At 39.0% G+C, this 24,955-nt stretch overlaps 1 protein-coding gene and 1 long non-coding RNA gene across 11 annotated transcripts in view; one reads left to right on the top strand and one right to left on the bottom strand.

Annotated features, from left to right (window-relative positions):
* ZMYND11 (zinc finger MYND-type containing 11) overlaps positions 1 to 5,458 on the bottom strand; it is a 107,550-nt gene extending 102,092 nt beyond the window's left edge. For 4 of the 9 annotated variants that reach the window (XM_040546096.1, XM_040546101.1, XM_040546097.1 and 1 more), the window contains exon 1: positions 5,218 to 5,417. The gene's annotated coding sequence lies outside the window, so the exon portion shown is untranslated. Of the gene's footprint in view, positions 1 to 5,217 lie in introns of all 9 variants that reach the window. The other 5 variants (XM_040546095.1, XM_040546100.1, XM_040546098.1 and 2 more) reach the window with 4 other exon arrangements.
* A 12,527-nt stretch (positions 5,459 to 17,985) lies between these two features.
* LOC121065460 lies at positions 17,986 to 24,757 on the top strand. Of its 2 annotated transcripts, none has more exons than XR_005817076.1 (4): positions 17,986 to 18,967; positions 20,532 to 20,876; positions 22,924 to 23,083; positions 23,348 to 24,757. It is a non-coding gene; the product is annotated as an uncharacterized LOC121065460 (long non-coding RNA). The 2 variants fall into 2 exon arrangements; XR_005817077.1 differs by having other exon boundaries at positions 22,912 to 23,083.
* The last annotated feature ends 198 nt before the right edge of the window (positions 24,758 to 24,955 follow it).

The following is a 24,955-nucleotide window of genomic DNA, read 5'->3' as shown; positions in this document are numbered from 1 at the left end:
ACACATCTCTTTGCATGAATTCAATATTCATGGCTTAGTTAATAAATAAATAATAAAACAAACAGAGTTCAGACTTGCCCAATTAGCTCAATGACAGACATTGGTTTAAACAGATAATAAAGCTATGTTTAAAGCCCAGAATTGAATATACTGAAAAAAAAAGAAATGGCCCAACACAGCCCTGCTCTCCGAGAGCGATACATGCAGACAGGCCTCTGAAATCAAAGAGCTCTGTGTGCCATAAGGGTTCACACGTTCAGCCAGAGGCCACAGTGTTTATTGTGCCATGCACGGCCACTCCAGCACCTACCAGCCCACTCCCAGTTACGTACACTACATCTACGAAGTAAGGCTTTTTGGAGAAACTTATTTTTTCCCACGGTTTCAAGACAAATTTGAATTGTATTAAAAAAAAAAAAAAGTTTGAAACGTGTTCTGCATTTCCTATAGATTGCAAGATACTCCTTCACTACTACTGAATTTGCATCCTCATAATGCACTGAAAATTATTTAAAACTTATTTTTTAGGAATGTAAGAGTTAACTTAAGAAATTCCTGCAAAATGGAATCATGACCTCATCTTATAAACTACCTATTTTGCAGGCTATATTCTCCCGACTGGCAGATTAGACCTTAGAACAATAACCCAATTATGAGCTAAATTTACATTCAACTGATCGAAAATCATCCAGAACCTGACAAGAACAATCTTTGTTCACAACATTTAGCACAAGCAACTCTGACAGACCAAAATGTATGAGCTACATAAAAGATGAAGTATGTTGCACTGCCCAGCTACCAAGGGCACCACGCTCCAAGTACTACACAAGTACTATGGGAGTGCTCACCACATCCTGAGACTTTTTTAAAAAAGTAAACTTACACACATATGGCCAATGATTTTAAACAGCTCAGCATTTTGTGAACCAAGCTTATCACTGGTATGTGAGCCACACATACTTTGGATAGATTAATTTTGTTTACAGTTCAACTTAGTATTTGTAACAACCTACATCAGGGATAAAAGACTTATTTTGCTGATATTTATGCTGCTCTGAATCTAGCTAAAAACCCTTCAACCAGTTTAAGAAGATAATTAGATGTTCTCATAAGACATTTGCTATCAGAACACTGTTCCTCTTTCAGGACTTTTATCCTGAAGAGATTCACTGTCTGAAGTCCTTACAAACCTCGAGAGCTAAACGCTCTGTAAAACAGTAGAAGGCAGTAACTACGAAAAATAGTTAGTTATGTCCAAGGTTTGTGAACTCAGAACTGGAGCTAATTCCAAAACGATTCTGATTCTGGAATTCTCCCTGATTTTCAAGTTGTGTGAAACACTGGAATTTTATAACAAATTAGACAATGCAGACAATTACAGAGAGGTTTAGATGCCTAAAATTAAGAAAACATCTTCAAATTTTGTCTTTTATCTACCTAAGTATTTCATCCTAATTCAGAGATGGCAGCTAGCACAGTTCAGAGGTCCCCATGCTGCAGTTTGCTGATAGAAATGCACAACAGCCTACATGTAGCCTAAGCCACTTCCAGGTGAGTTTCAGGCCAAATTCCTTGTCCATCCACCTCATTTTCTTTTCCAGGAGCACCATGTCTGCACCCAGTGGGCGCTACATCTCAACAAGGTGCAAATGCTGAACACACTTCACAGCCTTTCACTTCACTTCATTTGCTCTTGAGATAATGTTAGGCTGAAAAGATGATCCAGGCTCCTTTCCCACAGAAGCCTCAAATCCTTCCTAAAAGTTCCTTCTTCTCTCTGCTCCAAGGGCAGGTGGGATCTGAACACTAGCTGCATGCAGACCTCCTCCTACCTCCAAACAGGATGGACACAGCACAGATGACAGCAAACAACCCAGCAGTTACATTTGTTGTCAGCACAGTGATTACAGCCATGAAATTCTTGTTATTTCAGTAGTGTTCAATTTTTCCCGAAGAACTAAGAAATGTTGCCTTAGCTCACAATACATAAGGGATAAGACAAACTACTAAGAATTTTGGTATATGGGGACCAAATTTCTTATTTTTTAAATTTGCATTTAAAAATAGTATCTGTAAGTGCTTGTTTAGATGAGAAAAAAAATACACCAGTTTAACTGCAATGGAGGACACTTCTAGCACCCTGCACTTCTTGTTCACAATGGCATGGAAGTGATCACACTCCAACTTACTACACTCAGTAGTGTAGTACGTTAACAAGCAGTGTGTGAAGGTGGAAAAAACTCAACCAGTTGTAATTTTGTCAACAGAGCTAAACTCCTGTATTCTGATACGTGAAATGGATATTCTGATCCATAAACTAAAATGAATGAGCCAATTTAAATTGGTTTACTAACACAGAGAAAAAAAAATCATGGACAGAATTAGCCTGATTCTTTTCACTTATCCACAAAAAGCACTCCTCTGTCAAATTAGCATGACAAAGCTCTGAAGCGTGGAATAGGAACATTCTCCTAGCTCACCAGCAAAATCTTAAGACCCTCAACCAAACATCCACACACACAGAATTTCCCTTACTTCTGACTTCATCACTAGGTAATTTCCATCACACTATCCGGTTCATTAGAAGAGTAATTTTTCTATGGGTAAAGGAGTTTTCCAGGAGACCCTCTTTGTCCTTTAGGGGCTGAACCTGACACCAAGTGTAAGTCACAGCTGCCTCTCCATGACTGCAGATACTACTGACCCACAGGACAGTCAACCAAGACAGCAACTCGTTTCCCCATTCATAAAACCAAACTCACAATCAGAAAGATGAGGTGCACTCTGCAGTCCTACCCTACCCCATCCCGTTCTCCATTAAAATATCTCGTCAAAACAGAAAAGGTTTGTTTAGACATGGAAAAGCTGGCATTAACCAAAAATCCACAAAGGGAATTATTGTGGAGATACACTCGCTTTTATATAAAACAGCAGTCAGCAAACGGTCTACTTCCCTAAAGGCTTTCTGTAGCATGCTCAGAATGGTTGATAAGAAAATTATGAAAAAAAAAAAGCAAGCATGGAGAGATGCCAGGTCCTTCATGCTGAGGATGAGGGACTAGAAGTACCCAAGGGACTGCAACCCGAACCACGCACTGGCATTTCCACTCCCACTCTACCCCCCCACACCTGTCTCAGTGATCACCCTGGAAGAATTAAACAATTCCCTACAAAGAACAGCAACAAAGTTGGGGAAATAAATGAAAAACAAAAACAAACAAAAGACAAAAACCAATATCACTAAGACAAGAAAGCATTTTCTGCATTTGTCCCTTTCCACTGCAGCAAGATCTTTCAAAACTATTTTACAACAAACAGCATTGCTCCTACAATACAAAGATTGTGGTAGATGATCCCAGGACATTAAAATGCCAAATTATGCAGTTATAAAACCAACCAGCACCAAATTAGAGTTTTTCATCCCTTTTCCTCTCTTCGAGCCACCCCTCGCTCCAGCGCTTGCAAAGTTCTGCTTGCCACATTTGCAGAAATAAATAAATAAAACAAATTCCAAAATTAAGCGTGCCGTTTTCAGGGCAAGCCCCAAAAGATGTGCAAAGTTTTCCAAGTCTGTAACACCAATATTTTATGGGAGGACTTTTCTCTGAAACGCAGGGAAGGTCAGGGAAGCACAGAAAGGCTCCCCATCATCCCTACCACAGGACACCCCCCATGCATGCTTTCATCCTTTCCTCATGAAAGAAAGGAGATAGATAGGCCTCTGGACAATCCCTGAGGTTGGGGATGATGAAGGACAACGCCTCAGAAAGTGCACAGAAGGGAGTTATGCGGAGACGCGGCTTGGAGGGGCGGGGAGCAGGGGGAAAGTAAGACAAAAAAAAACCCCACATCGCCGAAGACTCAGCAGTCCAGGCTTTCCTAAAACTCGACCTCCGAGCCCCGGAGGTCCCTTTCATGCCCGGGGGGGTGCGAGTGAACTATTCTTGGAGGGAGCGGGAGGCGCCCCCCCGCATCGACCCCCCTCCTCGCCCCAGCCCCGGACAGCCCGAGGACGAGACACCCCGCTAGCAGGGGAAGCCGGAGGCCGCCCCCCAACCTGCCCTCCCGGCGGGGCAGAGCCGGGCTTTAAGGCCGTCCCCGCCGCGGGGGTGGCGCAGCCCGCCCGGGGGCGGAGGGCCGGGGCTGGGGGTGAGCTTACAGCCCCGGCCCTCTCCCTGCTCGCCTGCGGGGAAGGGGAGTTATGGCCCCGCTCCCGGTCTGCGGGGAGCCGCCGTCTCCCCTCTGCGGAGGAGGCTCGGCGCTGTCGAGCAGCTGCCATTACTCGGGCCGAGACCCAAGCAGACATTCCCCCCCCCCCCCAAACCCCAGCGAGGAAACGCGGGGGCGGTGGGGGAGAAGCGAGAGAAAGGAAAAAAAAGGGAGGGGGAGGGGGAGAAAAGCGGGGAGCAAAGCTTGTGAGAACAGAGCCGGGGGGGCGGCGGGGCCGAGGCCGGGCTGCGCCACACCCCGCTCGGCCTCAGCTCTCACGCGAGTCCCCGGCTCCCCCGCGCCCTGCAGGCCCGGCGGAGCGCTGAGGGCAGCGTTCCCCCCGGGGGGGCCCTCTGCCCCTCTGCCCACCCCACCGCCTCCTCACGCCCCGACCCGATCCCGGCCCGGGCTGAAAGTCTGGCGAAACCGCCGGCTTTTTTTTTTTTTTTTTTTTATTGGAAGCCGAAAGCCGGCCGGGGAAGGCGTGTAAGGACAAAAATAATCGGCGTTAATAATCACACGCGCCCCGCCGCCGGCCCCCTTCTTCTCGATTTCCAAGCGGGCTGCGAGATAATCCTTCCCACTCCAAAAAATAATATATATATATATATACATATATATAAAAATCCCGCCTTCCGTCCCCGTCGCCCCCCCCCCGCTCCCCCCCCCCCCGCAGCCCCACACATTTTATTATTAAGTATAATTGCTCCCCCCTCCCCATATGCTCCCCCACGGGGCAGGATTGCCCCCTCCCCTCGTGCCCAGCCCTTCCCCTGTCCCCTCTCCCCCATCTCCTTGGAACAGTGTGTACATGATTTTGTAGTTTTTTTAAGGCGCCATGTTTATAATCCTCCATCATATTAAAAAAAAATCCACCCAGCATGAGACACGGTGTCTCTCGCACCCCAAAGCCAGGGAAGCAGACAGAGAAATATCCACAGGGCTGTAAATTCAACCCCCCCTCCCGCACACACACCCCTCCTCCCCAGACTTAAAAGTCTCTCTCACCTTGTGCTGCTGCCGCTGCTTCTGCTGCTGCAGGGGGGGAGAAGTTAAGCCAGGGGAAACTTTTCAATCCCTTCCCCAGGCCGCTGCTGCCTCCTCCTTCCACATATTTTTCCCCTCAGAGTTTTATTGTGTCTGAATTTTCTCTCTCTCTCTCCTCTTCTGTCTGTCCACAGTTCAGGTTTCTGGGGTAAACAGGGTTTAGGATGGTGCTAGGGATATTTGGGAGAAGGAGAACTCTAGTGGTGTCTGCTGGAGTTGCTGTTTGTTTCTTTTATTATTTTTTTTTAATAATACATTTGAAACGGATCTTTAACTATTTATTATATATGTATTTTATCACACTCTTAGATCTGGATCCTCTCTTATTGCAGAGGAAAAAATTACCAGTTATCTGACCTCTTATCGTGAAACCCAGTTTGGAAAACATTTTTAAAAGTGGATACACACCTTGGGCAACAGAAACTAAAGCATATAGAAACAGTGTTCTGTCCCAGAATTGGCTATGTGTTCCAATTATGGGTCCACACTTTCACTGCAGGATTAGAAAATCTAGGTAATATGAAACTGCAGAGGCATATATATATATACATATGTAAGTAGCAGGAAAACGTACTTTTAATACTGTTTTTACATAGACTGTGAGATAAATATTAATTATTCATAAATGTCTAAGCAAATGCATTCTAAAGTTTCTGAAATACTCAAGGAATTAAATAATGGTAACATATTTTATAATTGATTAAACTCGACTAGCACTGTGACATACTTTATTAAAATACACTATAAGCTTAATCCCATAAAATTTATGCATGCAAATAATTTTACTCACCTGAGTAGTCACTAGTATTATTAAAATAGTTTTGGAATACTAATAATGAAAAAAGATGCATCCATTCTGCCTGTTCAGTCAAAGAATTTAACAAAATTTACACTCTGAACAGTGAAGGTTTCTCTAGTGTGTTTAGTAAATAAAATTTCTAGTAGTGTCTAAAACCACATTTTGTTTGAGACTGCTACATCAGGACTTCACCTCCACTTTTAAAAAATAAAATGCAAATAAGAGCTTGTTGAATGGCAGTGATAAAGCTTTACTTATGTTGTGTATTTAAATATGAAAGAACATTTTACATTATCTAAAATAAATAGATAGGAAAGAAAGTGCTGGTAATCTGTTTTCAAAGGGTACTTGAGGGGCTGGGCAGATACCAAACAGTGATACTATAGTTTATTAACTGCATTATATTGCTTTCATTAATAAAAAGCAAATGAGATTTATGGGCAATTTTTAAGTAAGAAGGACACTCAGGAAGAGATTTAGTGTCAGTGTAATTACAAAAAGGCTACCTTATGTTAAGCATTTAGTTGTGATGTTTGGCTCAGATTTTGTTAAGACTTGTAATTTTCAAAAGACGCTTGATTGAAATATATGCCAAGTTTCCATAGGATATTGGTGGCTTGGCTGCCTTAAGTTCCTCTGAAACCTGCTCTATACAAATTGTATCTGAGCTATATTTATATACGAAGAAAAATGTTTGGGTGCTTATCATTTCTACGGTTTCTACCATTCAGTCAAGCTGGCAGGTCTACTCAAGCGGGTGTGTTTTAGGCATACCAATTTTTGCAACCAGAAGCAAAGAGGAGAGAAACGTACCCAGCAGCATACAGAACCGTCTTTAATTCTTCAGCTAAACCAGCCAGATACCCCATACAACTGGGTTGGCTGGGGGGATTCTTTGGCATACATCCAAGACAAAGCTCCAATTCCACTCCCTGGTTCTTTAGTGAGAAGATTTATTACTCTGACACAGTGCCTTCTCCTTACCTATACAAATATTTACTTAAGGCAGAAGTTCAGCTATCTTCAGTATAAAAAGGTTTTAGCCCTTTATCTCTCAGGTCCCATAGAGAGCTGTCAAATAAATATTTAGGCCGCAGTTTCACGAACGCGGAAGCATATGCAGGATTGAATCCTTATGGTTTGCCTTACCTTACAGGTTTTTTTTTTCCTGGAATCCACTGCTTGCCAACAATTTGTTGTAGTTAACGTATTTGTAAAGGGTAGTCTGGACCGTCTCCAAATATTTGTTTCAGGATACAAATATTTGATTTTGTAAAGAACAAGGTATCCTAAAGCAAACATTTAGGGAGTGTCTACAACCATAACTACTTCACCTTGTGTGAGCTGATGGGCAGTGAATTAAATCAACTGTAGAGAAACAGGCATATAGTTTATATATGGGTGTTGGTGGGCCTTGTTTTGAAATGCTTTGATATCCTCTTTAGATCCCTCAGCTAGCCAGTTTTATTATATCGCCTTCGTAGTGCATATTGAAGGATAAAAATGATGCATTTTCCAATCATTTTGATTTATTTTTCACTGTATTGGAAAGACTTTTTTTATGTTCATAAAGATAAAGAATTGAAGTGACTCCAGCTGGTCTTGGTTAGCCTCGGTTCTTGCAATTATCAGCGTTTAGTGTGATATCTCCCATGCACGCTTCGCGGAGCCCTTTTGGCCATTAACTTTCCATCGGCAAAGCGAGCGAAGAGCTTTAAACAGTTAACGCACAACTCCACTACGAAGCCGTGCAGGCTGAGACAGGCAGACAATAGGAAGGAAATCCCACCCTCCCACAGCACTGGGCAGCAGTATGTTTCCTCATAGGCGCTGGGAAATGTTTGTTAATACAAACGCTGGACTGGGGCCGTCTCCAGCCCCCCCATCCCCAGGGCGAGGATTGGCTGCCGAAGCGGGCGAGAGGCGAAGGGAGGCCGGGGGAAATTCAGGCATTTCCTCCCTCCTCGGCCTCGAAGGTCCCTGGAAAGGATGAACGCGGAGCTGGGTGTGTGAAGCTGGACAGGCTCGTCTCAGGCTGAAGGAGCTCAGTTTGGGAACGAGTTTACCTGTCAAAACTCAATAGCTCACAGTGTAATTGTAAGGGGTCCAGACATCTATCTCTTTTCTTACTTGGTTGTGGAAAAAGAAAATGCACCACTACTGCAGTGTTAGAAAGCAAACACAATAAAGTTGCTTCCTTTCAAGTAAAAGTACATACAATAGAAATACATCAGGCTACACGTGTGCTATACACTTTTGCCAGTAATGTGCTGGTCAGGTCTACTGCAGCATTGTTGTCGGTATTGTTTCACTTGTAGGCAGTACTGGAGGATAGGAGAAGAAGCTGAGCAAGGCAGAAGCACAGTTTTGCCAGCACATGTGTCCAGTCTAAGAATGTAATTTGCTGCAGTGAGTTAAAGGGGTCATTGGACAGGTTTGTGGAAAAGAAATCCACTGCAGGTTGGAGCCATACAATCCACATGTCTTGGGAAGTCCCTGAGCCGAAAGCAGTTTGAAGCAACACTAGTGGGCACAAATACATATGTGCCTGGCTGGTGCTGTGTTCCTGAGGTACCTTCTTATGGCCAGAACACGTTCTGGGCACAAGAAGGCTGCTGCTGCCTGCAGTTTCCTTTTAAACAATACTATTCCTTTTCAAGAGATCATTTTGCTTTCAGTGCTAGTACTGGACAATGCTACAATGTGTGGATAGGACCTTTTATTCATACCTCACTTTTTTTACCATGCTCTTTTTTTAGTGGTACAACAAACATGGGTGAAAAAAGTCCACCTTATCTGGAGGGTTCCAGACACCAGGCTCAGCACTGTGAAAATGTTGGTTGAATGCTGCACTTGGTAGAGCAGGGTTTTGCTGTGTCCTCCCTGCACAGGACCATGTGCTAGGCTAATGAACGTGCAGCCCAACCTTCTCCTCCAGGACTTTCTACCGTCTTCCTGACTGAACCAAAGCTACCCATTAGGTGCTCAGATCTTTGTAGGAGAGCTGCCTTTTGCAGATGGTGCCAACCCACTTTAGTGCGTGCTCAGCTCCCAGCCACACTGAAACAAACATACCTTAAATGTGTTTCCTGAGAGGCAGGTCTGTGCTGTGTTGTGATCGGAGAAGTATTAGTGCAGCAAATTGGTGTAAATTTTTCATCAGAACAAAGCTTAGCAACATAGTTTTCTTTGCAGTAAAAATCTCAGCAATGCATTTTATTTAGGAAGTTGGGGGGAAGGGAACAAAACCTTAATAACAACAGACTCAGGAAATCCACTGAGCTGAAAACAGTTGGAGGATGGGAGAGTCATAGGGAGAAGCTTATACTGTTCCTTTTTTCTCCCTGGGCATCAAAAAGAAAATAGCAGTCTCTGGAGGAGGACACAGCGCAGAGGACCTCCAGCAATGTCTGCTGTTCTCTGAAGCTATCCCAGGGTAATGCATGCTACCCGGAGGAGCTGGCCTTACAAATTTCATATGATGAGGAATGAAGTGGACCCCGCAGCAGCAAGGATCCTCTCTTTTTGGCTTCCTTCTCCTGGCTTTGCCCTTGGCCATGCAGAATGTCTGTCCAGTGCTTGCTAGGTGCGGCTCTCGGAGCTTGACGAGGAATTCTGTGACTCAGTGGGGCATGAGAAAGGAAGAGTGCAAATATAAAGGTGTGGGGGGGAAAGTACAGGAGGAATTTCAAAAAAATCTTCTGGAGGAGTCAGAAGTTAGGGTGTTTGTTGATGACAGTACTTGATGGAGAGGTGAACCTTAGTCTGACTTTGTATGGCCAGTCTTATATTCGTATGAGAACCTTGTAGGTATTATCACTGGTAATAATTCAGATAGAAAAGCCTGCCAAGTGTAGATGTAGATTAAGATACAAAATAATTTTTTTCTTTTTTTTCACTGTGTTCTCTCCTTAGATTTTCATGCACAGCTGGGAATAGTGGTTTATCCTAAAAAGTTTACCTGTGAGTAAACTGACATATGTTTATGACATATGACACGACACGTGTTTATGCCAGCATTATGCTTCGTGAAAACTGTATGCCTGATTCAGCATACAGTCTGCCAAAGGAAACTTATCTCAATATTTTTTCACTAATTCAAAACAACAGAGTGAGTTTGTACCGGTTTCATACTTTGTGTCATCTGGCTACTGTATTTTAGATTCAGGAGCAGGTGCTGTAACATGTGACACGAAAAAAAGCTTTAATGTATGCCTCAAAGTGTATACGGAATTTATCTCACACAGGTTTGTCTATTCTTGGTGTAATATCTAACATAATTTATTTTTATGCAAAATAAATGCACAAAAATGAAATTTGCTATTAGATTGAAAAGGAGTCAAATAGGATCTACTCTTATTTTATGAGGATGCAGTGATTGGAGATGTAGCATGCCAGAAAAACAGCTGTCACTATGAGGAAATACATGCTATATTTTGTTACTAAAAGCAATTATAAACCTGGAGTTTTTAAGCAAGGAGACATGAGTGTCACAACTGCAGAGAAATTATAATTACATTGTGCATCAAATTAAATGCCAGCATTGCCAATAATAAATAAAAAAAATTCTCTATTCCAGGTAAGTGGGGTCTCCCATTGCCAGACAGTGAAAAAACCTGTGTACAGGAGCTATTACAGCACACATTAGGAGCATGCAGGGACTTCCAACTGCCCACAAGAGTCGGTTCATGACAAGCCAGGCTTGATCGAGTTTGGTCCAGCACTGGCTTTGAGCTAATTATTGCAGGGTTACTCTGTCTCTACCCCGCGCTTCAAAGCCTTCCCTGCTCAAAGTTGGCTTGTTAGCCCCGACACAGTGCTGGACCCAAGCTGGTGCATCCTTTCATGTGGCACTTCACTGGGATTAACAAGCCTTTCCAGTAAACACAATTCTGTGGTGTATAGAGCTGAGACATCCAAATGTTTTTGAAAGAGATAATGTGTTATCACTAGTACTGAACTGAAGCTAATAAGCCTTGTTGGACCCAAGCTGATCATATGCAGAGCCACCCAGCTGTGGCTCTGTACAGCTTTTTCCCAAGCTCCAATTTCCAGGAACTCAGTGTTTTGCATGGCATTAGCTCCAGTCTCAGACAGCTTATTAGCCACTTGTGATGCTACGCAAAAGTGGTAAAATTGTTTCTGGAACAGAACTGTTCTCGAATCTAACACATTGCCTGAGCTAAAGATCCCTTCCAGACTGAAGCTGGCCTGGCATGGAGCCACAATGATGTGTTTGCAGCTTTGATGTAGCCTGATGTCATCTGCAGCTTGAATAAACCTCCTCGAGATATCACTGATTGGCTGCACAGGATAGTCATAATTAATAGCAACATTTGTGTCGGTTTTGAACCATTATGATCAAGATGAAAGCTAATGTAGGGAAAAAAAAAACAAAAAACACACAAAACTACATTTGTCATTCTGTGGTTCTGACCCCTTATTTGAAAACATCTTTTATAATCCAGATTTTAAGATAATATGATGGATAAGATAAATTAGTTCTGATCCAGCATCACCAATTTAATTTGCAAGAAAGAAGCAAGAATTTGCCAGGAAGAAGCTCAATAATTTGAGCAGGTGCAAGGAAATGCCTGCTCAAAACCAATCATAATATTCAAGTCTAATTTTCCTATTACTAACAACCTTCTTACACTGACAGAATTGGAAGAGAATGTCATGACAAGTAACCAAAGTGGAACTTAAAATGCGACTCTTTGAAAAGATAAGATTTAAAAAGAGTGCTGGGACAAATAGATTATATATTGTTTGATCTTAAATGCAATGCAGGGTAAGTAATATGTACAAGAATTAATAGATACTATTTATGTATTTTCCTATTTATCTTACCCAATAGCTGCATTACATTCAGCAGATGCCACTGCAATCACTTAAAAGAAATATTGAAACGGGAATTTAATAACATCCTATTAACTTTAATAACAATAATGGTTTTGGTTTTTTTTTGTTTTGTTTTGTTTTGTTTTTAACTTATCTCCTATATTAACCAGGCATACTATTCAAAAGTCATGGTTAGCTATTAAGAGGTTATATAAAGAACAGTTACCATTGAACTTGTAACTTTGAATATCCCCAATTGCTGAATTAAAAAAGTTCCATTTTCTCTATCTTAAAAACATAAATTAAAAACAAAAACAAAAGAAAACAAACAAACAGAAACACAGATTTTGCCATGCTGAACAAAAGATTGTGTGTGTCACATAAAAAGTGTGTGTCACTCATGGTAATCTTGATAATCCATTTTGTTTTCTATACCTGCGTTTACTAAATTCTTCATGCTAAGAAATAAACCCGGATATTTTATTTCCAGTATTTGCATGTTTTATAGCCTCTGTTTAGTGCTGGGCTACTGCCAATTTTGTTTATTTGTTTACATAAAAGGATAGATTTATTCCTAGCCCTAACCTGTTACAGTCCTTGGCTGTAGGTTATAATACTTTTCATCTCAGTTATTTACGTGAATGTCATAGATGACAACTTTTAGATGACAATGATTATTACATTCATTTAGGCAATAATTGCTTTTGCTAAACTTGCTCAAGTTGCCTTTGAGAAGTTTAGCACAGCATCAAGGTGTTGGCACAGACATACAGCCATCAGTTTCTCCTTTCTCCCAGAAGTCTCTAAAGATCTAAAGAATCCTGCCAAAGTGCAAGTTAAATTTTTATTTTTATTTTTAAATCAACAACAAGAGCAACACTTCAAGTTAGGAAATATGTACTATACTTCTCTGAAGACTGTGGCTCAAAAGCAGAATACTGAATCCAACATATTTGTCTCCCTGGACTCTCTCTGCCGTTTAATATTTCCCTCAGCAAATACAGATGGATGAAGGTTCAATATTGTTCCAAGGGAACAAGCTGTAGCCACCAATCCTGCAAGCACTTTTTTCATGCTTCTAAATTAAAAAGCATATTTAAAACTATTAAGTTTTGTGTGTACAAAATGCTCCCATTTCCTTCATTCAAGCTTTGAAGCTTATCATTATATGCAAAATTGGAGCCCACTGAAGTCTCTGGAAAGACTCCCAACGAATTCAGTAACCCTGGGATCAGAACTTGGATAAATTTTTTATTCTGGACCAAGAAGGATTTCCAAATCATTGGAACCCTAAATAATTTTTCTTCTGATTCCTTCCCATCTCCCCTGTATCTCCATTGTATGCGATGTAGTTGCACAGGTCTTAAGGCATTTTATGTCTCAGCTCAGCTCCTCTAAAAATTGCAGAAACACTAGTGTTAGACTAGTAGAAATACTTTGCATTGCATAAGATCAAGCTAAACATGAAGTGTTGGTACCATATTTGAGTCTAAGCAAATTCTGTTACTTTTTAGACAAGAATAAAACACTGGTAGTTCTGAAATCTCTGGATGACATAAGCACAAAAATTGTGGAATGCCAAAAACAGAATTGTGTTTGAAAACTGCAACCACTGGAGAGAAATAGTGATATATAGTCATCTTTTCCTTACATTTAGAATATTTTTAATACTCCAGAATAGCACAATTCTGCTGGTAAAAACTTAGAAAGCTCCAGGAAGTTTGCATGAAAGTTCAAGGAGGATCCCTTAATAAAGACTAAGCAGCAAAGCATTGTAAAAACTTGTTATATTATTATTGGAAAAGCATTTAAATTGCCAAATTCATTCTTTATTTGACATTGGGGCAGAGTTTCCCCCTGTCCTCTTATTTAATATGCTATATTTTATAATTAAACTCATAGTGCTTGAGAACAGGGCAAATCTACACACAGCAAAGCCTATGGTTATATTCTTTTTCTGGTCTAATTTATTGCTTGTGTCCATAAGAAAATTTTGCAGAGATTTTAAACAAAACATTGTATCACATATTTTCCTGAACAGGTGACGATTTACTTACAAAGTTGTATTTGCTTCCTAGTACTGCACAATGATCATATAAGGTGGGAGTGAACACCTTACATATGAGGAAGAAACAGGATAGTACATGTCTTCTGGAAATCAAGGGACAGTGATGAACAGTGATTCAACAGGAAATGAAAAATATTAGGAGAGAAAAAACAAACAAACAAACAAAAACACCAAAAACTCTAAGAACAAGACAAAATGTTTTTTGCAAATGGCCAAAAGACTTTTTTTCCACAAACTTTATATAGATGTAGGGATACATGAAGAAACAAATTAACACTTTCTGTCAAGTGGGAAGTACTGTCCAATGTGTATGAATATCATGTTCAATCAAGAGTTATAGGAGTAAAATATTTCCTGTCATGGGAGTTTCAGTGACTAGACGATGAACTCAAAGTATTTTTCTGGTAGTGGCATGGCTGTTATGTGCTTTAATATATGTGAATTCTGAGGTAAAGTATCCCAAATTTGTATTCACATTTGTGTAGTAAGTCCACTCAGATGATAGATTGACAGAGTGCTAGCAGCAAACTTCTCTTGCCTTTTCATTACAACAGTGAAAACATTCAAGTCTTCCTGATGGTAAAAAAGATAAAATATAACAGAATTATGCATACAGTTCTAAAATGTGAAGTCCATGGAGGAAAAAGATATAATCTGCAGAACTCCTGCAGAATGTTAATTGTATTGTAAAATTGTACTATTTGCAAGCATTTTCATTCAGTCCTGTGGAATTCCCAGGCTCGAGGAAAGTGGGAGGTGTGAGCAATTACCTTGCCATGAAGTCATGGTGGCAGTTTGTCTGAACGTCTTCACAGAACAAAATATAATGAGATGTACCTTCTGAGGTTTGGGTAATATTACTAGATTCACTTGACACAATACAGACTGACAAAATTCTGCTCTTGAATTCTAGCTTAGTGTTCCTGGGAGTGTAAAAGTCAAACCTGAGCACAATTTGTATGACAGCAATGTAATTTCATTATCCTTCTAGGAATACCTGATCAAGTATGATACTGAAAATTATAAAAAAGACCTTAAAAATGAGGAAGCTCATAAGCTCACCAGAAGTGTTGTAAAGAGATTCTTCCAACTTTCCTGACAGATGACCTCATATTATTTAAAAAAAAAAATAAATAAAAAAAATCATTCTTCCTTTCAGACCCAAGGAATATGGATCACAGTAATAAGGCTAGAGAATCTATGTTGTGACTCAATAGTTTAGTAACTCTAAAAGGACCTGGCATTCGTGCTGGATAACTAGTTGAACTGGATAACTTGTGTAGTTAATGAAAGGAGGATATTATTGCAATAAATAAAGTAGAATGGATTAGAGGAAGAGTAAGAAGTTAAATTAGGACACAAAACTCTTTACTGTATTTGAGTTGGAAGTCTATAGAAATGCTGCTACACCATTGACTGAAGGTTTAGATCGTGTACGTAGTCACTGATGAGAAGCCAAATGAATTTGTCGTAGCTGAGGCTTCAAAAAGAGGTAGTGAAAAGCAGAATGCCTTCTACAAAATCTTTGAATAAAAGTTGGGGTTACTATTTGATCATACCAAAAACATTATGTCTGTGTTAGTGAATAAAAATAATTTCCCTGTTTTCTAGCCCTGAAACCAACTGACACAGCATGGCTTACATTTAGATTCCTAAACTGTGTCACCTCCAAAAAAAACAATGTTCTCATCTGAACAGCCCACTAGGAATTGTGTCTGGCTTGTACTGTCCCTGAGTTCTGCTTTTTCCTTTTTTTCCTTTTTTCCTTTTTTCCCTTTTTTCCCTTTTTCCCTTTTTCCCCTTTTTTCCTTCTCCCTTTTTTCCCCTTTTTTCCCTTTTTTCCTTTTTTCCTTTTTTCCTTTTTTCCTTTTTTCTCTTCTCTTCTCTTCTCTTCTCTTCTCTTCTCTTCTCTTCTCTTCTCTTCTCTTCTCTTCTCTTCTCTTCTCTTCTCTTCTCTTCTCTTCTCTTCTCTTCTCTTCTCTTCTCTTCTCTTTTCTCTTCTCTTCTTCATTTAACAAAATTGGTGACCATGTACTTGGACCTTAGCACTTAGTTTGTCAGTATATAGACATTGTTTCTTATTTGTACTACCTGCATGTTCCAATTTGTGCAATTTTACGTGAGCTCAATTCTTAATCCCGAATAAGTTGATTCACAGACCACCCTGAAATCAAAGCAGATTTCCTGTAACTATTGCCTTAAACAACTAAACTTGTTACTGCTAACGTTAGCAAACTACAAAGCAACTACAAATCTAGCAAGCAATAAGAGGGTGATTTGAATGTAGTAGTAGGAACTACTTCTTAAACAAGTTTTCTTAACTTGCTAAGACATGTTTAAGTTAGCAAGAACAATAATATCTGAATAATTTATTTAAGCATAAGTATACAGCCTTTCTTCATTAACAACATTAGAGATGTTAAAAGTATAAAAATAAGTTTCATAAGAAAAGTTGATATAACCTTAAGCTCCTTTCAGCTATCACGTATTTATTTTTGTCTCTGTCAGATGTTAAAAAGGGCTAGATAGAATTGTTTAAACTTTTCTTGTTTAAACTTTTCTCTAGAACTGCCCTGGAAAGGAAGCAGGTATGACAGATTTCATCCAAGAAGCTACAGATTTTTAAAATTGAGGCTTATAATAAAAATGCTTGCCGTGATTATGTAGTATTCCTCCTGTGGTCCTATGAAATAGAGAGTAATAGGGAAACTGTACTGCTGTTTGTTGTATTCAAACTGTAATAGCCACCAACACCCACTGAAGGATCATCATGCATGTGGCTTACAAGAACATATTTGTGAATTTTTCAGTTTAACAATAGAAGACAGATCATACTGATTATTTCTTTACACAGAAGTATTGCTCATCGTTTCCTATTCCAGAGTTTCTTTTTGGAAAAATATTTTTTGTCACAGTCTACTCAGTGAGAAGGCACAACAAATTCATATTACTGGATTTCGTGATAGGGGCAATGGGAAAAGAAGGAACTGATCCCCAACAACTTGGTCTGAACATATCAAGTAAGGGTAACATTTATTAAATCCATAAAGGCTGTACTACTTAGGTGTCTAAATAAAGGTATAAAAATATGAGTTTAAGGAATCACACATACATTTTGGCCAGGAACTGAGATGTCAAACCCCTAACATGATATATATGTAGAGACTGAGAAAATTCAAGTTACAATGAGTTTCTAAAATGCTTTCCACTACCTGATGAGAACCACTGGTAAATGTTTAGAATTTTGAATGCTCTTTGCAAAATGTAGTAAGAGTCCCCGCAATGCCAAAATTTGTAAGCATAACTCTGAGAGTCAAAGAAAATGAATCACATATGATTCCTTATGCTTTCATATTCCCATGTCATCTGTAGTGTTGGACCCTCTGTGAAGCTGCATTCTATATCTCTGAATTCAGAGAGACTTTGAAGCCACTTTGAAGTTAAGAAAATTTAGGTTGAGTGAGGCCTTTAGAAAGGCTGTTCTATTTCTTTTGTTTACATTGAAACCTAAAAAAATGCTGTCATGGTTTTGCAGGATTTTTTTTACAGGCATGCATACAAAAGAGAAATAGGAGCCCACTTTTAATATTTTATAGAAGTGATTTAGCACAGCAGAACAGGAAACTTCTTTCTTTCTTTCTTGCAGACTCAATAAATCATTCCAGTTCTCCTAAGCTCCAAAGTTTGTTGAATTTCTGAGTTGTAAATGAGCTGGGGCCTACTTCTTACCTTGGGAAGTTTTTGTAACTGCTTGAATGAATGTGAGAAGCAATAAACCACTCTATGCTACAGTAAGAACTTAATCTGTATTCCAGTGAAACTGTGTGGAGAGAGTCCTGTGACTCACACAGTGAAGAGATCACAAAGCATATACAGTCCTTAGCCCATGTGGTATGAGAACAGGGGAGTGAGTCTTTAAGAAGAAAACATACATATGCCAATGTTTAGACATAATAGTATTCATTTTCTATATGCTATGGAGTGATATTGGTGGCAGCCAGTAAGGTGAGGACAAGAAGGTCCTGAGAGCCTGCTCAGCTACAGATCAGCAACTGCAGAGAAAACAGAAGTACACAAGGAAAAAGAAAGATCAGTAGAGTAACATTTTTTTTTTCAACAACTTTCTTCCCTTAATATATATTTTTTTCCATTTTATTTCTTATTGTTATTACTCTTCAAATTGCTCCTTTAACTTCATTGACCATGTGAGTCTTCCATCACACAGGCCGTAGGTGGACAATCAGTTCTTATGGGGGTCTAGGCCTTTTGCACAAAACACTGTATATTTCTGAAAAATGTAAAACAGATGCCTTGCAGGCAAACACAGAATACATACTGCCACAGTAAACTGATGATTGTTTTCAAAACCATTGGTTTCGATTTCCCTGCACATAAATATGATTCTCCAAGCCTCTTTGAGTTTGATAGGAAGAAAATCACAAGACTTTCATTCAAGAACAGCTAAAAGTATTTTTTTTTCAAGTAGCTCTTTAAAAGAAGGAGCACTTCAGAGAATAAGGACAAACAGAGCTCATTGCCATAGCTATGTCCTTAAAGCGCATGCTCCTAGTGAATGTAGTCTAAGATATCATTCTCCTAGCTGGCTCTGAAGAATGACTAACTGTCACCAGGTCTACATTTGAAACAAATGCTTGCTATGTCCTGTTGAGTCACTGAAAATAGAAATCTGACCTGATTATGCTGTCTGTGAATGGTTGCATACTTTTCTATCACAATGAGTAGTTTTTTTTCATTTTAAGATATTGTGGTTTAGCCCCAGCAGGCAGCTGAGCACCACAGAGCTGCTTGCTCACTCCCCTGTGCTGGGATGGTGAAGAGAACCAGAAGGGTAGACGTGAGGAAACTCCTGGGTTGTGATAAAGACAATTTAACAGGTAAAGCAAAAACTGCACCAACAAGCAAGGCAAAGCAAGGAATTCGTTGACAACGTCTCATCAGCAGGAGATATTCAGCTGTTTCTAGGAAAGCAGGGTCCATCACATGTAAGTTACTTGGGAAGACAAGCACCATCACTCCAAACATTCCCCCTTCCTCCTTCTCTCCTCACAGATTTTGTTGCTGATCATGACATGCTACAACACGGAATATGCCAGCTTCCTCGCTGGCAGCGCAGTGCGAGAGGCACAGAAGTCCTTGACACTGTTCAGCAACCACTAAAACATCCCTGTGTTCTCAGCACTGTTTTGCATCATAAATCCAAACTACAGCACCATGCAAGTTACAGTGAAGAAAATTAACTTTATCCCAGCCAAAGCCAGTACATGAGATTATGCTATTATAATTCACCATACAACTCAAAACCATTAAGAAAGGTATTCTGCAGCATCCTCACTACCTGAGCTATTTGCAGTAAGGATAAGACAGCAGTGGCTTCTCTGATCTCCTTGGTAAAGACCAGAGTGTGACTCCTCCATCTGTGCTACAGCTCAGTGTGGGACCAGTTTGCTAACCAAGGAGAGCAGCTTCTAGTGATGTTCTTTGTGTAAAGGCCTTCTTTAAAAAAATCTTTGTTGAAAAGTTCTTTAGAAGTTGGTTAAATTTGTTGCCCCGCCCAGGGCATACTCAACATTTTCTTCTTCAGCCTTGGGAACATGAAGGTGAGAAGAATGTGATTTAATTTTGCTGGTTGGAGATTTAAATATTGAAGAAAATTGCTGCTCTTCCAGTATTGAAATAGCTTCGACCGATGGCAATACATTCATTTTGAAGTAGATCCTATTTTAAATGTTCTTATCTGAAATAAATTTTAAAACTATTCCAAAACAGCAGGGAAAAAACAAAAAAAAAGAAAAAAGGAAGAAAAACCACCAGCAACTAGAATTTGTATTTTTGAAAGAGTGAAGTTTTCTGTAGCAATACTTACATAAAAACTATTATGTAATGAGAGATTGCAGGAGGTGATGAAGGGGGACTTTAGGAGGAGATAAGAAAGGAGACACTCATAATTGCAGTTATGAAAGCTTTGTAATAGAAAAGGACTTCAGACTTGGTATATATCAAAGATGGAAACAGAACATAAAGTTTTTAAACAGCCTGAGATATTGCTAAATGTATACTCCATCCACTTAATAGACATATCTAAATGTAAATGAGAAGGAAATCAATTCTTGATATGGATACTAAAACATGCACATCAGGATATATGAGTTTATCCATCTATGAATGCATCATTTAACATGCATCATTCAATGCAAAAGAAAGAAAGAAAGAGAAACAAACAAACCAAACCCTAGCTGCACCTTAATTGCATGGGCATCTTCAAAAACTACTCATTTTTCCTATTGATTTTCATTACAACTGAAGTTATAAAAATAAGATGGTCACTATGTGGTTCGAAGATTTGTTTCCTATACCTTGTAGAGGTAGTTGTACGGTCTCTGTAAGATAATTTTTCCTGTCTTTGAAAGAACACAGGAAAGTTAAGGACGATATGAAATTTCTTCTCAGGCCAACAGACTGCTTATCCTGCAAGCTACTGTTAGTGACAGTGCAATGATCTTACCTCCATCTTGAAAATGTGGCTTGTTTTTCTTCTGTTTCTTCCAGACCCTGGAAATGTTGTACTAGATCGGTTGATGGTACAGATTGGAACAAGTAATCAAGGTCAATCCAGATACAATGACAGTGTTGCTGAGAATGTGAAAGCACCTACTGAATTTGCCACTGTTGCTTACAGACTCAGAATCGTCTCGGTCTGGTGATCTGAAAGATCATTGCTCATCTTGTGTTCCTTCATGGCATTTGCTTCTGTCTACCTTGCTGGAGCAGCATGTTCCCAGCGTTACACCTGACAGAAGGAATTCAGAACTAGTTCAGCAGAGGGGTCCTGTTTCTGCAGCCTGCGCTGATGGACTGAAAAATACAAGTTTTTGTAAAGCTCCATGTTGCAATGTAGAATTTTTGTATATGATTATTTGGAGAGGGAATGGGGCATATAGTGAGGGTTTATTCAAATCATTTATTTGCTAATAACTATGGTTTAATTGTTTAGCTTCCCACATGCCAAACAATGTGCATGCTAGTATATTTCAAATAAATGTTTTTTATTTTTAAATAATCATTTGGAAAATATTAAGAAGCAAGAGAAAGCAAGGTACAAAATGGATAATGATTCAAACACTGTGTTTTCCAGCTTGAGATAAACATCAGATAACAAACCCAGGCCCAAAGGGGATGTGTTGCAATCAATTCTTCTGCTCAGCCAGACATCCATAAATATGATTTATTTCAATTATGTGCTTTTCAATAAACGTCTGAATCTTTGTTTATAACTCTTGATTTGCCAAAATGTTTTGCTAGGAATTTAGAGGATGAGAAATATATGATAAAACTACTTTGACCATCTGTTAAAGGAGAGAAACTTGACATTTTTTTGGAAGAAACATGCATTTCTTCTGAAAAAAATATTGTGAAAGGACTGCTTATGGCATGGTCAAGGAGCAAAAGGAACCTAAAACGTATTTTAGCCTACTCTATATGTAGGCAAGTAGCTAAAATAGTTTTTTATTATTATTATTTTTTTATTAATCCATTATTTAACAGGATAACAGAGTTATAGGGAAGTAACAGTGAGTTTCAGTAATCTTCCACTACCTTTACTTAGACAAATTATATGGTTGGAAGAAAGTCTTCCTGGCATTTCATTTCTTTACCACAGTAGTTTGTTATCACAAAAGCAGGCTGGTTTGTGCACAAAAGAGACACGTCATTTCAGAACTTTTTGTAAAAAAAAATAATGGAAGTTATTTTATGTTAAGCAAATTATAAACAAGCAGGAACATGACTTTTGGCACATATTAGCAAGTCAAACCCCAAGAAACTTGTCGATTCCTATTCACAACGGTCCCTGTAAATATCCTTGTCTTTTTCATTGGCTTCAGTTCATTTTACTACAGTGACAGCTAGGAGTTATGTGTTATTTTAAATCTCCAAAACCATAAAGGGATTAGGTCCACATTGTGGCTAAATTCTTTGAGGATATATAGAAAAATGCTCTTCCTCCCTGAAGATCTTACTCTGTTATCTTTAGGGTCAGACACAGAAAAGGCAGGGAGAAAACTTTTAATATGTACATAGAAATATTAATTTAGCAACTTTTGTATTAGATTTTAATTGGATTACGCTGAAATTATATTTAAACTATTCTTATCATTTCATTATATTGTTACACAATGGTTTCTTTTCCATGTGCTTTTTGGGTACTTCCTACCCTTTTTCACTCTTACTTTCTCATACAAATACTAAATCCTAACTGTTCTTTTCACCCTTGTTTCCTACGGAAATGAGACATGATCCTGTTTAGTTTGCGTGAGAGAGAGCGACAGGAGAGAAATAAATTGTTTGTTACAAGTTTTGTGGAGGTATATGGTAAAATGGGTAGAGCCTAATAAAGGGTCTACAGAACCCTTTATTACACACTGGAGCAATGTTTTTACAAAAGGCCACAGGAAGCAGCTCTGCTGTATGTCAAACTGTTTGTGCATACTGATAAACTTCTACTCTTCTGGCACTTTGTTTCAGCATATAACATCTATTTGTAGTTTTAATGATCATTCATACATCTATCTGGCTATTTAAAAATGCAGTTACCTACTCTGCACAAAGAACTATGGCATCTAAATATGCAGTAGGGCAGAATTATTATAGTAATTCTCTGTTCCTTAAAATTTAGAACACCCTAATTTTCCTTAGCAAACACCATCCTTCAACAAGAGATTAATCACAAATGAAGGACAAAGAATAATATTAGGTAAATATTACTTGTTGAAAATCACCAGGAGTGGTAAAATAACCACATCATCACAAGCAATCCAAATAATTGTAACAGGTTATAGTGTCAGGGCTATTACTGATACTTAATTGTGATTGCATACAGGCATATATACATATATACACCTTTCTGTGTCACCTTTGATTGTTCAATCAGTTGTGTCTGCAGACAATACCATCCCCATTGTTCTACAGAGATAAGAATCTACAAAGCACCCTTCTGTGGGCACTTCAATGAACTTGGAAGTAATAATAGCTTTTGAGAAGACACATCTATCATGACTATTTTGTACATGTTTGACTGTCCAGACTGCAAAAAATATTGAAAGGTAACTACAGATTTTATAGGAAAAATAGATTATGTATTACATATATAATGTCTGACTTGGCTTAGCTTAGAGGAATTATATCAATTTTCCGGTGAACACATTTCAGTGTACACTTTGAGAAGCTTTTATTAATCATAAGCCCTTAGGCACATCCTATATGAAGTTCTGGCATGAAATGGTATGCTTCAGTTACCACTTCTGCTATTCAGCTGAGTCCAGTATGTAATGCTTTTCTCATCTCACTCTCATATAATTATGTTATAGAACTGAAAGCACAACGGAGAGCAATAAAGCCTGAATGTTGATGGAAATGGAGCACAAACACTTGACATCTTTCTTCCTGAGAAAGTACAGCGCATGGACAAACATATCAACCAGCATCTTTGGTATGGTTAGTGTATGAAATGCTTTTGTCTTGAAGAATATCTAATAGTGATCAATTTTTACTTAGCCTCTTATCCATAAGATGAACAAGGCATAATACAGTCGGTGCTTTGCTGGTAGATAGATGGACTCTTCTTTCCGGTGACTTCAAATAATGGCACCTTGAGATTTTATTGACTGAACTTTGGAATTCTCTGAACATTAAATCCCTTCTAAGTGTCACAAAAGGGACATCTGAAATTAGGATACCCCTGTCAGTGTGCATTTTTAATGTTATGAACTAATGAAGAAGTTGCTCAGTTTAAAACCTGCCTTGGTTCCCATTTAAATCAATGGTAAAAATCTTGCTGATTTAAATAGGAACAACAACACAAGAAAATTGATGTATTTTTCATTTGAGATTTGCAAGCAGTTTTGCTTGTTCAGCATTCTGAACTAGGCTCTACTTGAGTTATGCTCATAGGAATATTTTTTAAAATAGGAAGAGTACAAAATCCAAAGCTGTCTTTCAAGCCTTAGTCTGCATATTCCCGGGATTTTAATGCTGCCTCTTTTTAGAAAGTTACATGTATACATCTGTAAGAAACTGAACATTAAAAAAGTCAGGATATTTATATGGTTGTCTGATATGAGACAGCTATGCATATATAGAAAATGGAGACATACCACATTGTTATTTATAATTTAAGTCCTATGAGCAAATTTTCAGAGGACAACTCTTATTCTTTGAAGAAAGGCTCAGCTGGCATTGAATCGCTATTGGTTATTAGGATTAAGGATAAAATTAAAACAGTGAATCCTCTTATAATAGGGCCAGATCCTCAGAAAGTATAAATGATACAGCTCAATGTAAGCTAAGCAGGCTATGACGGTTTACATCAGTTTTGGATTTGACCTTCTCCCCAGAAAATTATTTCTCTGAAGATCATACTTCCTATATTTGTCTTACTTTGTGCCTGGCAGAGATTAATTAACACATAATTGCTTTGGTGAACTCAGGATAAAACTTCTCTGTTCAAGAACTTTATTCATTACTGATTAACTTGCTTCATGGCTGAGTTAGTCCTGCAGGTCGTGCTGTACTAATGACCAGAGCACAGGAACATTGTCCAGCCAATGAGGACGAGGTAGGCTTGGCGGCATTCCAGGTTCTGTTCATTAATCACTGAAATTTCAGGAGCTTGGGGACAGAGTTGAAAAGTAGTGGAAGAGAAAGTACATGAAGAATTAGATTCATATCCCAGACGGAGGGAGTGGGAGGGAGAACCTTACTGGATGAGGCTCAAAGAAAGAGGCATCAACAGAAATGTGGGGAAATTAAAATAAAAAAAAAAAAAAATGCAAAAAAAAGTGTTACTGATGATTTTTCAGAGATTGTAATTTTTTAACTGTTATTTAATTTTATTATTTTTCTTCTTGATCTTTGCCTGACTATGCAATCTTTATGTTTGTGTGGCTACTTGGCATACATACAGACCATGCATACAT

Source organism: Cygnus olor, chromosome 2 (genome assembly GCF_009769625.2).
Source record: "Cygnus olor isolate bCygOlo1 chromosome 2, bCygOlo1.pri.v2, whole genome shotgun sequence".
Taxonomy (NCBI): domain Eukaryota; kingdom Metazoa; phylum Chordata; class Aves; order Anseriformes; family Anatidae; genus Cygnus; species Cygnus olor.
Note: the sequence above shows the minus strand (reverse complement) of the source record. Positions and strands in the feature narration are given on the sequence as shown.